The sequence below is a fragment of the Pseudophryne corroboree genome, chromosome 8 (assembly GCF_028390025.1).
Source record: "Pseudophryne corroboree isolate aPseCor3 chromosome 8, aPseCor3.hap2, whole genome shotgun sequence".
In the NCBI taxonomy this organism is placed as follows: Eukaryota; Metazoa; Chordata; class Amphibia; order Anura; family Myobatrachidae; genus Pseudophryne; species Pseudophryne corroboree.
Genome location: NC_086451.1, coordinates 233,672,769 through 233,693,103, shown reverse-complemented (window position 1 = coordinate 233,693,103; position 20,335 = coordinate 233,672,769).

Below are 20,335 nucleotides of genomic sequence, written 5' to 3'. Positions count from 1 at the left end.
GGACTCAGGAGCCGCAGCAGCGCACTGTAATTGGTGGCGCTGCCGCATGCAGCTGTCCCTCTCCTTCCATATTGGCTGGCTGCCGCCGCTGTGAGTGCTGGGTTGGGGGAAGCGCATCCCAGCATGCACAGCGGTGGCGGCCAGCCTATGTGGAAGGAGAGGGACAGCTGCAGCAGCAGCACCACCACCAATTACAGTGCGCTGCTGTGGCTCCTTCCCTCCCCCTTCTCACCTGTCCCTGGAGCTGCTCCTCTCCTCAATCCGGCACACACTGGTGGCTTGTAATGAGTCAATTTGACTCATTACAATGCCGCTGACTTTATGGAATGCGAGCAGTTGTACCCTCAGGGCGACTGTGCTGTGTGCCAGGCACATCTGGCACACACATAGTAATCGCCCTGAAAAAATAAATAAATAAAAATATATATATATATATAATAAGATTTTACTCACCGGTAAATCTATTTCTCGTAGTCCGTAGTGGATGCTGGGACTCCGTAAGGACCATGGGGAATAGCGGCTCCGCAGGAGACTGGGCACAACTAAAGAAAGCTTTAGGACTACCTGGTGTGCACTGGCTCCTCCCACTATGACCCTCCTCCAGACCTCAGTTAGGATACTGTGCCCGGAAGAGCTGACACAAATAGGAAGGATTTTGAATCCCGGGTAAGACTCATACCAGCCACACCAATCACACCGTATAACTCGTGATACTATACCCAGTTAACAGTATGAAATATAACTGAGCCTCTCAACAGATGGCTCAACAATAACCCTTTAGTTAACAATAACTATATACAAGTATTGCAGACAATCCGCACTTGGGATGGGCGCCCAGCATCCACTACGGACTACGAGAAATAGATTTACCGGTGAGTAAAATCTTATTTTCTCTGACGTCCTAAGTGGATGCTGGGACTCCGTAAGGACCATGGGGATTATACCAAAGCTCCCAAACGGGCGGGAGAGTGCGGATGACTCTGCAGCACCGAATGAGCAAACTCAAGGTCCTCATCAGCCAGGGTATCAAATTTGTAGAATTTTGCAAAAGTGTTAGACCCTGACCAAGTAGCAGCTCGGCAAAGTTGTAAAGCAGCCGCCCAAGAAGAGCCCCCTTCCTCGTGGAATGGGCTTTTACAGATTTAGGATGCGGCAGTCCAGCCGCCGAATGCGCAAGCTGAATTGTGCTACAGATCCAGCGAGCAATAGTCTGCTTCGAAGCAGGAGCACCCAGCTTGTTGGGTGCATACAGGATACATAGCGAGTCAGTTTTCCTGACTCCAGCCATCCTGGAAACATATATTTTCAAGGCCCTGACTACGTCCAGTAACTTGGAATCCTCCAAGTCCCTAGTAGCCGCAGGCACCACAATAGGTTGGTTCAAATGAAAACTGATACCACCTTTGGGAGAAACTGGGAACGAGTCCTCAATTCTGCCCTATCCATATGGAAAATCAGATAAGGGCTTTTACATGACAAAGCCGCCAATTCTGACACACGCCTGGCCGAAGCCAAGGCCAACAGCATGACCACTTTTTACGTGAGATATTTCAAATCCACGGTTTTAAGTGGCTCAACCAATGTGACTTTAGGAAACCCAACACCACGTTGAGATCCCAAGGTGCCACTGGAGGCACAAAAAAGGGGGCTGAATATGCAGCACTCCCTTAACAAATGTCTGAACTTCAGGCAGTGAAGCCAGTTCTTTCTGGAAGAAAATTGACAGAGCCGAAATCTTGACCTTAATGGAACCCAATTTTAGGCCCATAGTCACCCCTGACTGTAGGAAGTGCAGAAATCGACCCAGCTGAAACTCCTCCATTGGGGCCTTCCTGGCCTCACACCAAGCAACATTTTTCCACCATATGCGGTGATAATGTTTTGCGGTTACATCTTTCCTGGCTTTAATCAGCGTAGGAATGACTTTCTCCGGAATGCCCTTTCCTTTTAGGATCCGTTGTTCAACCGCCATGCCGTCAAACGCAGCCGCGGTAAGTCTTGGAACAGACAGGGCCCCTGCTGCAGCAGGTCCTGTCTGAGCGGCAGAGGCCATGGGTCCTCTGAGATCATTTCTTGACGTTCTGGGTACCAAGCTCTTCTTGGCCAATCCGGAACCACGAGTATAGTTCTTACTCCTCTCCTTCTTATTATTCTCAGTACCTTGGGTATGAGAGGCAGAGGAGGGAGCACATAAACCGACTGGTACACCCATGGTGTCACTAGAGCGTCCACAGCTATCGCCTGAGGGTCCCTTGACCTGGCGCAATATCTTTTAGCTTTTTGTTGAGGCGGGACGCCATCATGACCACCTGTGGCCTTTCCCAACAGTTTACAATCATTTGGAAGACTTCTGGATGAAGTCCCCACTCTCCCGGGTGGAGGTCGTGCCTGCTGAGGAAGTCTGCTTCCCAGTTATCCACTCCCGGAATGAACACTGCTGACAGTGCTAACACATGATTTTCCGCCCATCGGAGAATCCTTGTGGCTTCTGCCATCGCCACCCTGCTTCTTGTGTCGCCCTGTCGGTTTACATGGGCGACCGCCGTGATGTTGTCTGACTGAATCAGTACCGGCTGGTTTTGAAGTAGGGATCTTGCTTGACTTAGGGCATTGTAAATGGCCCTCAGTTCCAGAATATTTATGTGCAGGGAAATCTCCTGGTTTGACCATAGTCCCTGGAAATTTCTTCCCTGTGTGACTGCCCCCCAGCCTCGAAGGCTGGCATCCATGGTCACCAGGACCCAGTCCTGTATGCCGAATCTGCGGCCCTCTTGAAGATGAGCACTCTGCAGCCACCACAGCAGAGACACCCTCGTCCTTGGAGACAGGGTTATCAGCCGATGCATCTGAAGATGCGATCCGGACCACTTGTCCAACAGGTCCCACTGAAAGGTTCTTGCATTAAAACCTGCCGAATGGAATTGCTTCGTAGGAAGCTACCATTTTTCCCAGGACTCGCGTGCAGTGATGCACCGACACCTGTTTTGGTTTCAGGAGGCCTCTGACTAGAGATGACAGCTCCTTGGCTCTCTCCTCCGGGAGAAACACTTTTTTCTGGTCTGTGTCCAGAACCATTCCCAGGAACAGTAGATGTGTCGTAGGGATCAGCTGTGACTTTGGAATATTTAGAATCCAACCGTGCTGTTGTAGCACTTCCCGAGATAGTGCTACCCCGACCAACAACTGCTCCCTGGACCTCGCCTTTATCAGGACATCGTCCAAGTATGGGATAATTAAAACTCCCTTTTTTCGAAGGAGTATCATCATTTCAGCCATTACCTTGGAAAATACCCTCGGTGCCGTGGACAGACCGAACGGCAACGTCTGGAATTGGTAATGACAATCCTGTACCACAAATCTGAGGTACTCCTGGTGAGGATGGTAAATGGGGACATGCAGGTAAGCATCCTTGATGTCCAGAGATACCATGTAATCTCCCTCGTCCAGGCTTGCAATAACCGCCCTGAGCGATTCCATCTTGATCTTGAATTTTTTTATATATGTGTTCAAGGATTTCAATTTTAAAATGGGTCTCACCGAACCGTCCGGTTTCGGTACCACAAACATTGTGGAATAGTAACCCCGGCCTTGTTGAAGGAGGGGTACCTTGATTATCACCTGCTGGAAGTACAGCTTGTGAATTGCAGCCAGTACTACCTCCCCTTTCTCCGAGGGCAGCAGGCAAGGCTGATTTGAGGTAACGGCGAGGGGGAGTCGCCTCGAACTCCAGCTCGTATCCCTGTGATACTACTTGCAGAACCCAGGGATCTACCTGTGAATGAGCCCACTGGTCGCTGAAGTTCCCGAGACGCGCCCCCACTGCACCTGGCTCCACCTGTGGAGCCCCAGCGTCATGCGGTGGACTCAGAGGAAGCGGGGGAAGATTTTTGATCCTGGGAACTGGCTGTCTGGTGCAGCTTTTCCCTCTTCCCTTGTCTCTGTGCAGAAAGTAAGCGCCTTTGACCCGCTTGCTTTTCTGAAGCCGAAAGGACTGTGCCTGATAATACAGTGTTTTCTTAGGCTGTGAGGAAACCTGAGGTAAAAAAATTTCTACCCAGCTGTTGCTGTGGATACGAGGTCCCAGAGACCATCCCCAAACAATTCCTCACCCTTATAAGGCAGAATCTTTTTAAAGTCCGCATCACCTGTCCACTGCCGGGTCCCTAATACCCTCCTGGCAGAATGGACATTACATTAATTCTGGATGCCAGCCGGCAAATATCCCTCTGTGCATCCCTGATATATAAGACAACGTCTTTTAATATGCTCTATGGTTAGCAAAATAGTATCCGTGTCCTGACAGGGTAACAGACCACGCTGCAGCAGCACTATCCATGCTGAGGCAATTTTAGGTCTCAGTATAGTACCTGAGTGTGTATATACAGACTTCAGGATAGCCTCCTGCTTTTTATCAGCAGGCTCCTTCAAGGTGGCCGTATCCTAAGACGGCAGTGCCACCTTTTTTGACAAACGTGTGAGCGCCTTATCCACCCTAGGGGATATCTCCCAACGTCACCTATCCTCTGGCGGGAAAGGGTACGCCATCAGTAACTTTTTAGAAATTCCAGTTTCTTATCGGGGGAACCCACGCTTCTTCACACACTTCATTCACTCATCGGATGGGGGAACAAAACACTGGCTGCTTTTTCTCCCCAAACATAAAACCCCTTTTTTAGTGGTACGTGGGTTAATGTCAGAAATGTGTAACACATTTTTTATTGCCGAGATCATGCTACGGATGTTCCTAGTGGACTGTGTATATGTCTCAACCTCGTCGACACTGGAGTCAGACTCCGTGTCGACATCTGTGTCTGCCATCTGAGGTAGCGGGCATTTTTGAGCCCCTGATGACCTTTGAGATGCCTGGGCAGGCGCGGGCTGAGAAGCCAGCTGTCCCACAGCTGCTACGTCATCCAGCCTTTTATGTAAGGAGTTGACACTGTCGGTTAACCTTCCACCTATCCATCCACTCTGGTGTCGGCCCCACAGGGGGCGACATCACATTTATCGGCATCTGCTCCGCCTCCACATAACCTTCCTCCTCAAACATGTCGACACAGCCGTACCGACACACCGCACACACACAGGGAATGCTCTGACTGAGGACAGGACCCCACAAAGTCCTTTGGGGAGACAGAGAGAGAGTATGCCAGCACACACCAGAGCGCTATATAATGCAGGGATTAACACTATAACTGAGTAAATTTTTCCCAATAGCTGCTTATATGTATACTACTGCGCCTAAATTTAGTGCCCCCCCTCTCTTTTTAACCCTTTGAGCCTGAAAACTACAGGGGAGAGCCTGGGGAGCTGTCTTCCAGCTGCACTGTGAAGAGAAAATGGCGCCAGTGTGCTGAGGGAGATAGCCCCGCCCCTTTTTCGGCGGACTTCTCCCGCTTTTTCTGGAATTCTGGCAGGGGTATTTTTACACCTATATAGCCTTCCTGACTATATATGGTGTAGATTTGCCAGCCAAGGTGTATTATATTGCCCTCAGGGCGCCCCCCCCCCCAGCGCCCTGCACCCATCAGTGACCGGAGTGTGAGGTGTGCATGAGGAGCAATGGCGCACAGCTGCAGTGCTGTGCGCTACATTGTTGAAGACTGAAGTCTTCTGCCGCCGATTTTCCGGAACACTTCTTGCTTCTGGCTCTGTAAGGGGGCCGGCGGCGCGGCTCTGGGACCGAACGATCAAGGTCGGGTCCTGTGTTCGATCCCTCTGGAGCTAATGGTGTCCAGTAGCCTAAGAAGCCCAAGCTAGCTGCAAGCAGGTATGTTCGCTTCTTCTCCCCTTAGTCCCTCGATGCAGTGAGTCTGTTGCCAGCAGGTCTCACTGTAAAATAAAAAACCTAAAATATACTTTCTTTCTAGGAGCTCAGGAGAGCCCCTAGTGTGCATCCAGCTCAGCCGGGCACAAGATTCTAACTGAGGTCTGGAGGAGGGTCATAGTGGGAGGAGCCAGTGCACACCAGGTAGTCCTAAAGCTTTCTTTAGTTGTGCCCAGTCTCCTGTGGAGCCGCTATTCCCCATGGTCCTTACGGAGTCCCAGCATCCACTTAGGACGTCAGAGAAATATATATATTTCTCTATCGTCCTAGTGGATGCTGGGGTTCCTGAAAGGACCATGGGGAATAGCGGCTCCGCAGGAGACAGGGCACAAAAAGTAAAGCTTTAGGATCAGGTGGTGTGCACTGGCTCCTCCCCCTATGACCCTCCTCCAAGCCTCAGTTAGATTTTTGTGCCCGGCCGAGAAGGGTGCAATCTAGGTGGCTCTCCTAAAGAGCTGCTTAGAAAAGTTTAGCTTAGGTTTTTTATTTTACAGTGAGTCCTGCTGGCAACAGGATCACTGCAACGAGGGACTTAGGGGAGAAGAAGTGAACTCACCTGCGTGCAGGATGGATTGGCTTCTTTGGCTACTGGACATTAGCTCCAGAGGGACGATCACAGGTACAGCCTGGATGGTCACCGGAGCCTCGCCGCCGGCCCCCTTGCAGATGCTGAAAAGAGAAGAAGGTCCAGAATCGGCGGCAGAAGACTCCTCAGTCTTCTTAAGGTAGCGCACAGCACTGCAGCTGTGCGCCATTGCTCTCAGCACACTTCACACGGCAGTCACTGAGGGTGCAGGGCGCTGGGAGGGGGGCGCCCTGGGAGGCAATGTAAACCTATTTTTTGGCAAAAAATACCTCACATATAGCCTCCGGGGGCTATATGGAGATATTTAACCCCTGCCAGAATCCGTTGAAGAGCGGGAGACGAGCCCGCCGAAAAAGGGGCGGGGCCTATCTCCTCAGCACACAGCGCCATTTTCCCTCACAGAAAGGCTGGAGGGAAGGCTCCCAGGCTCTCCCCTGCACTGCACTACAGAAACAGGGTTAAAACAGAGAGGGGGGGCACTAATTTGGCGTTAGAAATATATAAAAAGATGCTATAAGGGAAAACACTTATATAAGGTTGTCCCTATATAATTATAGCGTTTTTTGGTGTGTGCTGGCAAACTCTCCCTCTGTCTCTCCAAAGGGCTAGTGGGTCCTGTCCTCTATCAGAGCATTCCCTGTGTGTGTGCTGTGTGTCGGTACGTGTGTGTCGACATGTATGAGGACGATGTTGGTGAGGAGGCGGAGCAATTGCCTGTAATGGTGATGTCACTCTCTAGGGAGTCGACACCGGAATGGATGGCTTATTTAGGGAATTACGTGATAATGTCAACACGCTGCAAGGTCGGTTGACGACATGAGACGGCCGACAAACAATTAGTACCGGTCCAGACGTCTCAAAAACACCGTCAGGGGTTTTAAAACGCCCGTTTACCTTAGTCGGTCGACACAGACACAGACACGGACACTGAATCCAGTGTCGACGGTGAATAAACAAACGTATTCCTTATTAGGGCCACACGTTAAGGGCAATGAAGGAGGTGTTACATATTTCTGATACTACAAGTACCACAAAAGAGGGTATTATGTGGGATGTGAAAAAACTACCTGTAGTTTTTCCTGAATCAGATAAATTAAATGAAGTGTGTGATGATGCGTGGGTTCCCCCCGATAGAAAATTATTGGCGGTATACCCTTTCCCGCCAGAAGTTAGGGCGCGTTGGGAAACACCCCTTAGGGTGGATAAGGCGCTCACACGCTTATCAAAACAAGTGGCGGTACCGTCTATAGATAGGGCCGTCCTCAAGGAGCCAGCTGACAGGAGGCTGGAAAATATCATATAAAAGTATATACACACATACTGGTGTTATACTGCGACCAGCGATCGCCTCAGCCTGGATGTGCAGAGCTGGGGTGGCTTGGTCGGATTCCCTGACTAAAAATATTGATACCCTTGACAGGGACAGTATTTTATTGACTATAGAGCATTTAAAGGATGCATTTCTATATATGCGAGATGCACAGAGGGATATTTGCACTCTGGCATCAAGAGTAAGTGCGATGTCCATATCTGCCAGAAGATGTTTATGGACACGACAGTGGTCAGGTGATGCAGATTCCAAACGGCACAAAGGTGTATTGCCGTATAAAGGAAGAGGAGTTATTTGGGGTCGGTCCATCGGACCTGGTGGCCACGGCAACTGCTGGAAAATCCACCGTTTTTACCCTAAGTCACATCTCTGCAGAAAAAGACACCGTCTTTTCAGCCTCAGTCCTTTCGTCCCTATAAGAGTCATATTTGCCCAGGGATAGAGGAAAGGGAAGAAGACTGCAGCAGGCAGCCTATTCCCAGGAACAGAAGCCTTCCACCGCTTCTGCCAAGCTCTCAGCATGACGCTGGGACTGTACAGGACCCCTGGATCCTACAAGTAGTATCCCAGGGGTACAGATTGGAATGTCGAAACGTTTCCCCCTCGCAGGCTCCTGAAGTCTGCTTTACCAAGGTATCCCTCCGACAAGGAGGCAGTATGGGAAAAAATTCACAAGCTGTATTCCCAGCAGGTGATAATCAAATTACCCCTCCTACAACAAGGAAAGGGGTATTATTCCACACTATATTGTGGTACTGAAGCCAGAAGGCTAGGTGAGACCTATTCTAAATCTAAAAAAATTTGAACACTTACAAAGGTTCAAATCAAGATGGAGTCACTCAGAGCAGTGATAACGAACCAGGAAGAAGGGGACTATATAGTGTCCCGGGACATCAGGGATGCTTACCTCCATGTCCCAAATTTGCCCTTCTCACTAAGGGTACCTCAGGTTCGTGGTATAGAACTGTCACTGTCAGTTTCAGACGCTGCCGTTTGGATTGTCCACGGCACCCCGGGTCTTTACCAAGGTAATGGCCGAAATGATGATTCTTCTTCGAAGAAAAGGCGTCTTAATTACCCCTTACTTGGACGATCTCCTGATAAGGGCAAAGTCCAGGGAACAGTTGGAGGTCGGAGTAGCACTATCTCGGATACTGCTACAACAGCACGGATGGATTCTAAATATTCCAAAATCGCAGCTGATCCTGACGACACGTCTGCTGTGCCTAGGGATGATTCTGGACACAGTCCAGAAAAAGGTGTTTCTCCCGGATGAGAAAGCCAGGGAGTTATCCGAGCTAGTCAAGAACCTCCTAAAACCAGGAAAAGTGTCAGTGCATCATTGCACAAGGGTCCTGGTAAAAATGGTGGCTTCCTACGAAGCAATTCCATTCGGCAGATTTCACGCAAGAACTTTTCAGTGGGATCTGCTGGACAAATGGTCCGGATCGCATCTTCAGATGCATCAGCGGATAACCCTATATCCAAGGACAAGGGTGTCTCTCCTGTGGTGGTTACAGAGTGCTCATCTTCTAGAGGGCCGCAGATTCGGCATTCAGGATTGGATGCTGGTGACCACGGAGGCCAGCCCGAGAGGCTGGGGAGCAGTCACACAAGGAAAAAATTTCCAGGGAGTGTGATCAAGTCTGGAGACTTTTCTCCACATAAATATACTGGAGCTAAGGGTAAATTTATAATGCTCTAAGCTTAGCAAGACCTCTGCTTCAAGGTCAGCCGGTATTGATCCAGTGGGAAAAACATCACGGCAGTCGCCCACGTAAACAGACAGGGCGGCACAAGAAGCAGGAGGGCAATGGCAAAAACTGCAAGGACTTTTCGCTGGGCGGAAAATCATGTGATAGCACTGTCAGCAGTGTTTCATTCCGGGAGTGGAAACTGGGAAGCAGACTTCCTCAGCAGGCACGACCTCCACCCGGGAGAGTGGAAACTTCATCGGGAAGTTTTTCCACATGATGGTGAACCGTTGGGAAATACCAAAGGTGGACATGATGGCGTCCCGTCTGAACAAAAAACGGGACAGGTATTGCGCCAGGTCAAGAGACCCTCAGGCAATAGCTGTGGACGTTCTGGTAACACCGTGGGTGTACCAGTCGGTGTATGTGTTCCCTCCTCTGCTTCTCATACCTAAGGTACTGAGAATTATAAGACGTAGAGGAGTAAGAACTATACTCATGGCTCCGGATTGGCCAAGAAGGACTTGGTACCCGGAACTTCAAGAGATGCTCACAGAGGACTTATGGCCTCTGCCGCTAAGAAGGGACTTGCTTCAGCAAGTACCATGTCTGTTCCAAGACTTACCGCAGCTGAGTTTGACGGCATGGCGGTGGAACGCCGGATCCTAAGGGAAAAAGGCATTCCGGAAGAGGTCATTCCTACCCTGGTCAAAGCCAGGAAGGAGGTGACCGCACAACATTATCACCACATGTGGCGAAAATATGTTGCGTGGTGTGAGGCCAGGAAGGCCCCACGAAGAAATTTCAACTCGGTCGATTCCTGCATTTCCTGCAAACAGGAGTGTCTATGGGCCTCAAATTGGGGCCCATTAAGGTTCAAATTTCGGCCCTGTCGATTTTCTTCCAGAAAGAATTGGCTTCAGTTCCTGAAGTCCAGAAGTTTGTCAAGGGAGTATTGCATATACAACCCCCTTTTGTGCCTCCAGTGGCACTGTGGGATCTCAACGTAGTTCTGGGATTCCTCAAATCACATTGGTTTAAAACCAGTCAAATCTGTGGATTTGAAGCATCTCACATGAAAAGTGACCATGCTCTTGGCCCTGGCCTGGGCCAGGCGAGTGTCAAATTGGTGGGTTTTTTCTCAAAAAAGCCCATATCTGTTTGTCCATTCGGACAGGGCAGAGCTGCGGACTCGTCCCCAGTTCTCTCCCTAAGGTGGTGTCAGTGTTTCACCTGAACCAGCTTATTGTGGTGCCTTGCGCCTACTAGGGACTTGGAGGACTCCAAGTTGCTGGATGTTGTCAGGGCCCTGAAAAATATGTTTCCAGGACGGCTGGAGTCAGGAAAACTGACTTGCTGTTATCCTGTATGCACCCAACAAACTGGGTGCTCTTGCTTCTAAGCAGACTATTGCTAGTTGGATGTGTAATACAATTCAGCTTGCACATTCTGTGGCAGGCCTGCCACAGCCAAAATATGTAAATGCCCATTCCACAAGGAAGGTGGGCTCATCTTGGGCGGCTGCCCGAGGGGTCTCGGCTTTACAACTTTGCCGAGCGGCTATTTAGTCAGGGGCAAACACGTTTGTAAAATCCTACAAATTTGATACCCTGGCTAAGGAGGACCTGGAGTTCTCTCATTCGGTGCTGCAGAGTCATCCGCACTCTCCCGCCCGTTTGGGAGCTTTGGTATAATCCCCATGGTCCTTTCAGGAACCCCAGCATCCACTAGGACGATAGAGAAAATAAGAATTTACTTACCGATAATTCTATTTCTCGGAGTCCGTAGTGGATGCTGGGCGCCCATCCCAAGTGCGGATTATCTGCATTACTTGTACATAGTTACAAAAATCGGGTTATTATTGTTGTGAGCCATCTTTTCAGAGGCTCCGCTGTTATCATACTGTTAACTGGGTTCAGATCACAGGTTGTACAGTGTGATTGGTGTGGCTGGTATGAGTCTTACCCGGGATTCAAAATCCTTCCTTATTGTGTACGCTCGTCCGGGCACAGTATCCTAACTGAGGCTTGGAGGAGGGTCATAGGGGGAGGAGCCAGTGCACACCACCTGATCCTAAAGCTTTACTTTTTGTGCCCTGTCTCCTGCGGAGCCGCTATTCCCCATGGTCCTTTCAGGAACCCCAGCATCCACTACGGACTCCGAGAAATAGAATTATCGGTAAGTAAATTCTTATTTTAATAGTTCAGTCAGCGGCACTCCTCTCTAAACAACAGAACATACTTGAAAATAGCCAGTGCCCTCCAATAACAAAAGCTATGCAGATGTCAATAGATACCATTACCCATTCGGCAGCACTCAGAGCTTCTTGATAAAAAATAAACCACACAGCATCTTTAAGACGCTGTGTGGTCTATTTTTTATCAAGAAGCTGTGAGTGCCGCCGAAAAGTAATGAGATATAGGTATATAGATATATAGATATATATATATATATATATATATATATATATACATACACACACACACACACACACAAAAATAGTTCATTATATATACTGTAAATACAGTTGTGTTGCTTCATTCCACTGGGACTGTGTAAGGATTCTTCCTCTATCCTTTAACCCTCGATGTGATAGTCTCTTAGACGTCCGTGAGTGTAAACCTTTTGCTACAAGTAACATGCAAAACACAAGCAGTAAAGATTCACACTGTTTATTGTTTGTTTAACAAAAGTATATAAAAGAAAGGATTTAGGGCGTGTATGTCCCAAGTCAATAACTAATTGGACAGAACACAAAAGGGGGTCAACATAACATGATTGGCTAGAAACTGCCGCAGCGGAAGGATATACATATATGGGCAAATTTGTACTCAAATAGAAAAGTTATTCACACGGTATAAAAAGATAACAGACAAAGACAGTAGCAAAAAATGTGCTGGAACAAACAGTTCTGTAACACAAACAATTCTATGACATGTGAAGCAGAGACGAGCTTTAACCCTTTCATTCCCCTCTTAGAATCATTATTGTTATACTATATGATTCTTGCAAAGCTTACGTCTTTCTGCACGCCAGTGGACTAGATACTGGGCATATGACTCAGGGCCAGGTACCTCAGTTTCAGTAGTATGGGACAGGGCACCATTGTACATTATGGCATTATCGATACCCTTGGAGGTGAGCTTCTTACAGCACGGGATAATACAGTAAACAATAGTGGTAACAAGAATAAGGGTAATAAGTATAAATATACCTATTTGTATAAGGGCTTGTTTCCAGTTTTCAACCCATCCAAAGTATTGGCTCCATGGATTATCAACACCTGAGTTCCTTTTGAGTTCTTTTGATAATGACTCTAGTTTCTGTATGGCTAATGTTACTTTACCGTTAGGACCTGTGTTATCAGGGATATAGGTACAACATCCTTCGGCTTTGTTGATGTAAACGCATGTACCACCTTTTTCTGCTAGCATCATATCCAGAGCCATCCTATTTTGGAAGGTCATATGGGAAGTAGCTTCTAGTTGCTCAGATATTCCCAGAAGGGCCTCTTTGGTATCATTAACAAATCTTTGTTGGTTATAATATATATAGTTAATCCACGCTACATTTTTGTTTACAGTCACTATAGGGAATAAAGATTCAAATCCTGCAGCTACCTCGTCTCTAGCTTTGAACTTATTTGGAACCCCTCTTGGGACCCCTATAGCATCAATGTATACATGGGGGTCAAAACTACCTCCTGGGAGTGTCCTTTTCTTCCGAAGGATAGGGGAATTAGAGGAAGGAGTGGGGTGGTCTTCGGTGATCATTAGAAGTGGCATTATGACTTTGGCCAGGGCACACTCACCATGCCAGGGCGTATCCAATTTGATCCTAAGTTTCATATCCCCGCATATATAGTAGATGTCGCCTAATGATCTAGTTTGATTAACTAGGACAGTTGTCCTTCTTTCTGCGCAATACCCTGGTGGGAAAGGTTTTAAATCCCTTCCTTTGGTGGTGTTGGATACATAACAGGTATAATTCCCGGGGTATATGGTTATGGTACTTCCGGGATTAGGATTTTTTAATAATATAGGATATTCCTTCTTCCACATTTCACACTGACTATCATTATTTTTAGTATCATTGTATAGGCTAAAGAAGCATCCTTCTTGATCTAAAGGAATGTTTAAAGGTACTGTACCTAAGTGGGGCCTAGATTTGCCACATACGTAACAATTACTCATATTATGTTTTGCAGCATTATACTTCATCCATTCTAGCCAGAAATTAATGTCAGAGAAACCGGTTTCAATGGCTAGGACGTCTTCAAAAGTGGGGTTATTAATGGCTACCATATCCTTAAAGGTAGCAATATGAGGCCTTAAAGGTTTACCTTGGGGAGAAACTCTGGACTGGTATGCTGGATGTTTAAACATATCCCATAAATAAAAGATCTGTCTTGCGCTAAAGTACCCTGTTTTCCACCATATCCCAACTACATAGGTACCATTATCTGCTCTGCTAGGGTGTTGGATGTTTAGTCTAAACCTGTATGCATTCGGGCCTTCATCCATCTTAAAGATAGACAGTCTCTTGAGTAGGGGTACTCCATCAGGTTGACTCCATCTGTTTAAGGCGTCTGATGGTCTGTACCCCCAATCAAGTCCCGTGTTCCACCCCACGGATCCCCAGGAATCACAGTTATATCCCCACCAGGAATCAGTAACACAAATATAAACTGTTTCGGACATCCCTGATTTCCTTTTTTGCTGTATGAAATGTTTGTTGTCAGCAAGCTTGGGGAACATAAAATAGTCTAGGACATAGGTGGCTACGTGTGTATTGGAGGAATTATACCACAAGGTGGGAACCCCGTCGGTGTGTGTAATGTCAACTTCACATGTTGTGAGGTGGATGTGGGCCAGTAGGGCTATCAAGGTAGTCCCCAGGGTAAAGATAGGGGGCATTTTCTTCATCCTCCTCTGGTCTTCTGTCTTCGCTAGGTGGGAGGTCAGGGCTGTCCGCCCCTGTTCGTACCTCACTGGAATCACTTGCTTCTTCTTCAAGGTCTGGTCTGGGAACTTTCTTTACTCGGGATGCATGAATCCAAGTGGGCCCCTCGTCAGTCAGGACTGCTGTTCTGGTCACTGCTACGACTTCTGTCTCGGGACCATAGGTGAAGTCTCCTGGGCTCTTGTTCCTGGGGAGCACCTTTACCACGACTCTGTCTCCAACCTTGAAAGGGTGTGTTGGTTCCTGTGGATTCAAAGGATTTTTACAAACAACTTCATGTTCAATCTCATCAAGTTTGGTTATGAGGGCCCTGACATACTCTTCCCTTATAAGTTCTAGATCTCCTTCCTGTATTATCAACGGTTTTTTTGCCCATGGGGTGGGAAAAGGCCTACCCATCAATATCTCAAAAGGGGAGTACCCTAGGGTTTTCTGTGGGGTCATCCTAATTTCTGCTAGGATGATAGGGAGGACTTGCTTCCATTTGTGGAAGGTACCTCCTGTGGCCTTCCTTAGTTTGTCTTTGAGGGTCCTATTCATTCTTTCTACGACCCCTGAACTCTGCGGGTGGTACGGGATGTGAAACTTCCATTCTATTTGCAAGGCCTTCACTAGGGCCTGTGTGACTTTGGCTGTAAAGGCTGTGCCTTTGTCGCTATTTATCTGCAATGGGCATCCCCATCTCGGGATGATTTCCTGTGTTAGGATTCTAGCTACTGTCTTAGCATCCTCTGACTTAGTTGGGAATACTTCTGGCCAGCGAGAGAACATATCTACAATGACCAGGGCATATTCTTGTTTGCCTATGCCAGGGATATGGGTAAAATCAATTTGTAAGTGTGTAAAAGGGGTAGTGGGGTATTCAAGATGCTGGTGTTTCGCTTTATTAGGGTTGTTAGGGTTGTTCCTGAGGCAGGTGATGCATCTGCTAACATATTGGTCCACAAGTGTTTTGGCCTCAGTAACATAAAAATCCTTGGTTAGTAGGAGGAGTGTTGTGGCTTTACTATGGTGACCAACACCATGGTAATGGGCAATGAGCAAAGGGGCACTGGACTGGGGTATACAGGGTTTCCCCTCTTTGCAGATTAATCCTGATTTAGGATTTTTCTGCAGAATTGGGTAAGTCCAATCGGAGAGATCAGTATTAGTCGCAGCAGCTTGAAGTTGAGTGAGCAGATGAACGTTGTCAAGGGAGGGAGGGGCCATGACTGCCATGTGAGAATGGGCAGTAGGCTGTAGGGCCGCTTGTTTAGCAGTAGTGTCTGCAAGGGCGTTGCCAAGGGAGATATTATCCTTGCCGCCGGTATGTGCCTTGCAGTGGATAATGGCAATGTCAGAAGGGAGGGTAATGGCATGTAACAGATCAGAGATGAGCTGCGCATGCGAGATACCCTTGCCATCTGCCCCGAGAAAGCCACGGTGTTGCCAAATGACCCCATGGTCATGAACAACGCCGTGGGCGTATCTGGAGTCAGTGTAGATGGTAACAGGCTTGTTCTGGTAGAGCTGACATGCTCTAGTGAGTGCAATGAGTTCTGCAGCTTGCGCGGACTGATAAGGTATTGGTAGGGCTTCCAACACAGTGTCAGGGAGGGTGACAATGGCATAGCCAGCTTGGTATGTATTGTCATTGGGCCTACTACAGGAGCCGTCAACAAAAACTATGTCTGCGCCTGGTATGGGAACAGGAGACATGTCAAGTCTGGGAGAAGTTTCAGCTTCAATGGAAGCAGCACAGTCATGTAGGTCGGGTGGTTCATCCTCGGGACCTTTCAAGCCTAAAAGGGCATTGAGAATGGGTGCAGGGCCAGAAGAACTGGCAGTGTACTTGATGGTAAGTGTAGGGTTGCCCAAAAGAAGTACTTCATATCCACTAAGGCGTTGTGCTGACATGTGCTGTGTGTGTAAGCCTTTAAGAATTGCCAGGACATCATGTGTGGTGTGGAGTACTGTGGTGTGGCCTAAAGTGAGGGTAGTGGCCATTTCTGCAACCATTGCACAGGCTGCCAAAGCCCTGAGGCAGGCAGGCATACCTTGCACAGACACTGGCATGACTTTGGAAAAAAATGCCACGGGGCGCAACTTCCCTCCATGAAACTGTGTGAGCACCCCCGCCATGGTTTTACAATTGTCCCTTGCATATAGATGGAAAGGTAGTACATAATTGGGGAGGCCAAGTGCCGGACTTTTCATCAACATACATTTTAAACTTTCATATGCAGTTAACATTTCTTGTGACCATTGTACAGTTTTAGGTTTGTCCTTCAGTGTGGCTTGTCTCAAAATGTTATCATAATAGGAGCAATCAGATATCCACTGTCTGCAGTAATTTACCATACCCAGGAAGGACGGTAGTTCCTTCTGGGTAGTTGGGGTGACCAGGCCCAATACAGACTGTATGCGTTGTGGACTGATTTTCCTCTCTCCCTGAGTGAGCACAAAACCTAAGTAATCAACATGCTTTTTACACCATTGCATTTTTGTTTTGGACACCTTGTGTCCACATTCACAAAGCCAGTTTAGTAATGAAACACCATCCTCTCGGCAGGCCTCCTCAGTTTGACTACAGAGCAGCAGATCATCTGCATACTGTAGCAGGACTGAACCATGGTGAGGTTGCCAGGGCCTCAATGTGGCCTGGAGTACAATGCTATAGACAACAGGTGCGTCAATATAGCCCTGGGGTAGTCTGCACCAGGTAAGTTGTTTACCCTCAAAAGAAAAGGCAAAAAGTAATTGTGTCTGTGAATCTACAGGTATGCTGAAAAAGGCATTCTTCAAATCAATTACAGAGAAGAACGCAGCATCTGCAGGGATTGCAGAAATGAGTGGGTTTACGTCTGGAACAATTGGTGCAATTGGGACTATTAGCTGATTGATCGCTCTGAGATCCTGTACAAATCTTATACTGCCATCAGCTTTGGCAACAGGGTTCACAGGAGTACAGTATGGTGATACAATATGTCTGAGAATACCCTGTTGTAAGAATTGCTGTATCATGGGGCGGAGACCTTCTATCTTTTCTGGTGAGAGGGGATACTGTTTTTGATAAACAGGGTGTGAGTCGGGTTTGAGATTGGCCTTATATGGTGTGCATGAGATTAGGCCAGTGTCATATGGACCTTCTGACCAAAGAGCGGGGTTTACTTGGGCGAGGTCAGGCATGTTGGTAGTCATTTCCCAAATTGGAAAATGAGGGGATTCAATATCCAACCCAGTACCAGTAGGTGAGGGCAGGATAGAGATGGAAAGTTTGCTAAGCAGGTCCCTACCTAGTAGGTTAATGGGGCACTCAGGTATGACTGTGAACCTATGTTTGCCCATGCGCAACCCCTTTGTTGTGGAGACAGAGAGGGCCTTGGTTAGGTAGGCATCGGTGGGTATCCCATTGATTCCCATTGAAGGAGCAGTCTTTTCCAAATCACCATCATATAGGTCAGAACACAAAACACTGGTTGTTGCACCGCTGTCCACTAAAAAGGGAATTTTACTTCCATTTATAATAAGTGGCAGCAGAGGTGAATCTTTCCAATGACGGGTGAGTTGAATAAAGGCTGGGATACCCTCCTCCGGGCCCCGTCAGTGCGCGGGGTCTTGCCAGTCAACTCTGAAACGTACATGATCAGAGAGAGGGTTGTCATGGCGTGGGCGGGGGTGTTGTTGGGGGGCAGGATTCAGAGCAGGCTGTCGAGGTGTCTGAGGGGGCTGGGGGCAATCTCTTGCCCAGTGACCATCCTGGCCACAGTTGTAACAGGAGGTGTGCCGTTTGCCGGCCATGTCTCCTGTAGGTGATTTATGTTGGGGTCTTTGGAATCTTCCCTGACTGCGGGGTTGGTTCTGTCTGTCAAAGCGTCTGGAGTTCTGATAGTTATGAGTGGGTGCAGGTTTCTTTACATCAAAACACCCTGCAGCCTCTTTCTCATATAAATGTTTTTCAAAATCTTTCGTACTATCAGAAGTCCAGGAAGAGACGCTTTGCTTAACAGAAACTATGACAGAAGGTAGAAGGTTGTTAATGAAGGTGGAAATGAGTAAGCTTTCCGAGTTAAGCAAAGGTAAGCCAGCGTCATCTGTCCAACAGTCCTTAAACCTTTTCCAAAACTCAGTAACAGACTCTGAAGGCTTCTGTTTACAAGCTACAGCGACAGGCAAAGAAGCACGGGTTTTAAAGACTTCCTTCATATGTGTATCAATTTCCTTCCACATATCCTCGATACCTGTCAGTGTGTTGAGGGGGTATGCAGCGGCACTATTTTGTGCAGCAGGTGTGTGGATGGCAGGGACCTTTGTCCAATCCCATCCATTATAGTGGTCGATTACACCATCTATAATCAGCCTCATGTCTTCTTGTGTATAGCTGCGTCCTTTGCAAGCTTTGCGCAAATAAGATATACAGCCATCGGGGGTAATGGTGGGCTTGGGACAGTGTTTTACTATCCTGTCTAAATCTTCTATTTCAATGGGTTTTGTTAACATTTGGTCTCCCACTGTCATAAAGGGTAAGTGGAGGGCAACGGTGGTGGAAGAAGCTTCACCGCCGTCAGAGAATTCAGTTCCTCTTCGAGTGACATGGGGGGAGAAGGAGCCCTCGGCAGCGATAGTGGAATCGGCTGTGCGGCGGGTGGCTGGTTGTTTAAGGGATGTGGGCTGGGAGGTTATTACACTATTATCTAAACTCTGGGTTACTGGTGCGTTAGGGATAGAGCTAGTGGACGCATTTTCTAGCAGTGGAGTTGGAGGCGATCCCATCTGCTGTGAAAGGGTTACTGCTGCTAAGAGATCTGTGTCTTTAAGAGCAGGATATACTGGAATGTAAGGGGGAGGCGAGAGGGTTTTCAAAGATTTACAGGTTCTCACTTCCTCCCTTCTGTGCAGTTGGGAACTGATATTTTTAATCCTCCTTTGTTTCTTATTGATGGATTTATCATACCAATAGGGCGCTATGGTCAGCCACTGCTCACCCCCGGCCCGCATATATGTCATATCCCATTGTGGATCATGATCATACCACGGCCAGGCTTCCCTATCCCCTAAACAAAGACCTTTAACCATATCCATATAGAAAGGGTAATTACTGCCTTCCCGTGGAAATGGGTCCTGTCCTGCTTTCTCTGTCCACCCTGCTAAATTATCCACCCAGGGATCAATCAAATAATAATCAGAGGTAGAATTACGGGCCACGTATTCTTTACATGTCTCCCCGGGTAGGGGAGGGGGGTATACAGTTTTCTTACTCTGACCAGAGCCCATAGTAAAAACACAATTTCCAACAACTTTCTATGCATGCATCAGCTAACCAGTTAATTAGTTATTGACAATATCACAATATCATCTGCATAGTACTTTAACAGAACAATCGATAGTAATAATCTGTACGTTTACTCACCACTCGTACAGGGACTTGGAAATGCAGCGTATTGTGATAGGAAGCAAGAAAGTTATAAGGGTATTCAACAGACGTGCACTTACCACCCGTCAAGCTGAATACATGAAACTTATACTCTAATATCTGTTATGGCCATAACATAATAAGTAGACAATCAAATCGAGGTAAAATCTACGTTATGTATAGACTCCCAGGTCTATTTTAAGTATCCCAGATACTAACGTCTTTGGAGAATTGCGCTTGGACCCCTGGTCACTTCTCAGACGTATCTTTAAGTCCCAGACATTAAAGATGTTTGGTCACGTGTTCCCAGAACACTGACACGGATTCAGCTTCAGTGTATGACCGCAATCCCGTATGGCAAAGACAGACAATAAATTCTCTATCTTCCCGGTCCGGGGACGATCAACTGAATCCCGGCAAGAGCCCCCACTTGTAAGGATTCTTCCTCTATCCTTTAACCCTCGATGTGATAGTCTCTTAGACGTCCGTGAGTGTAAACCTTTTGCTACAAGTAACATGCAAAACACAAGCAGTAAAGATTCAC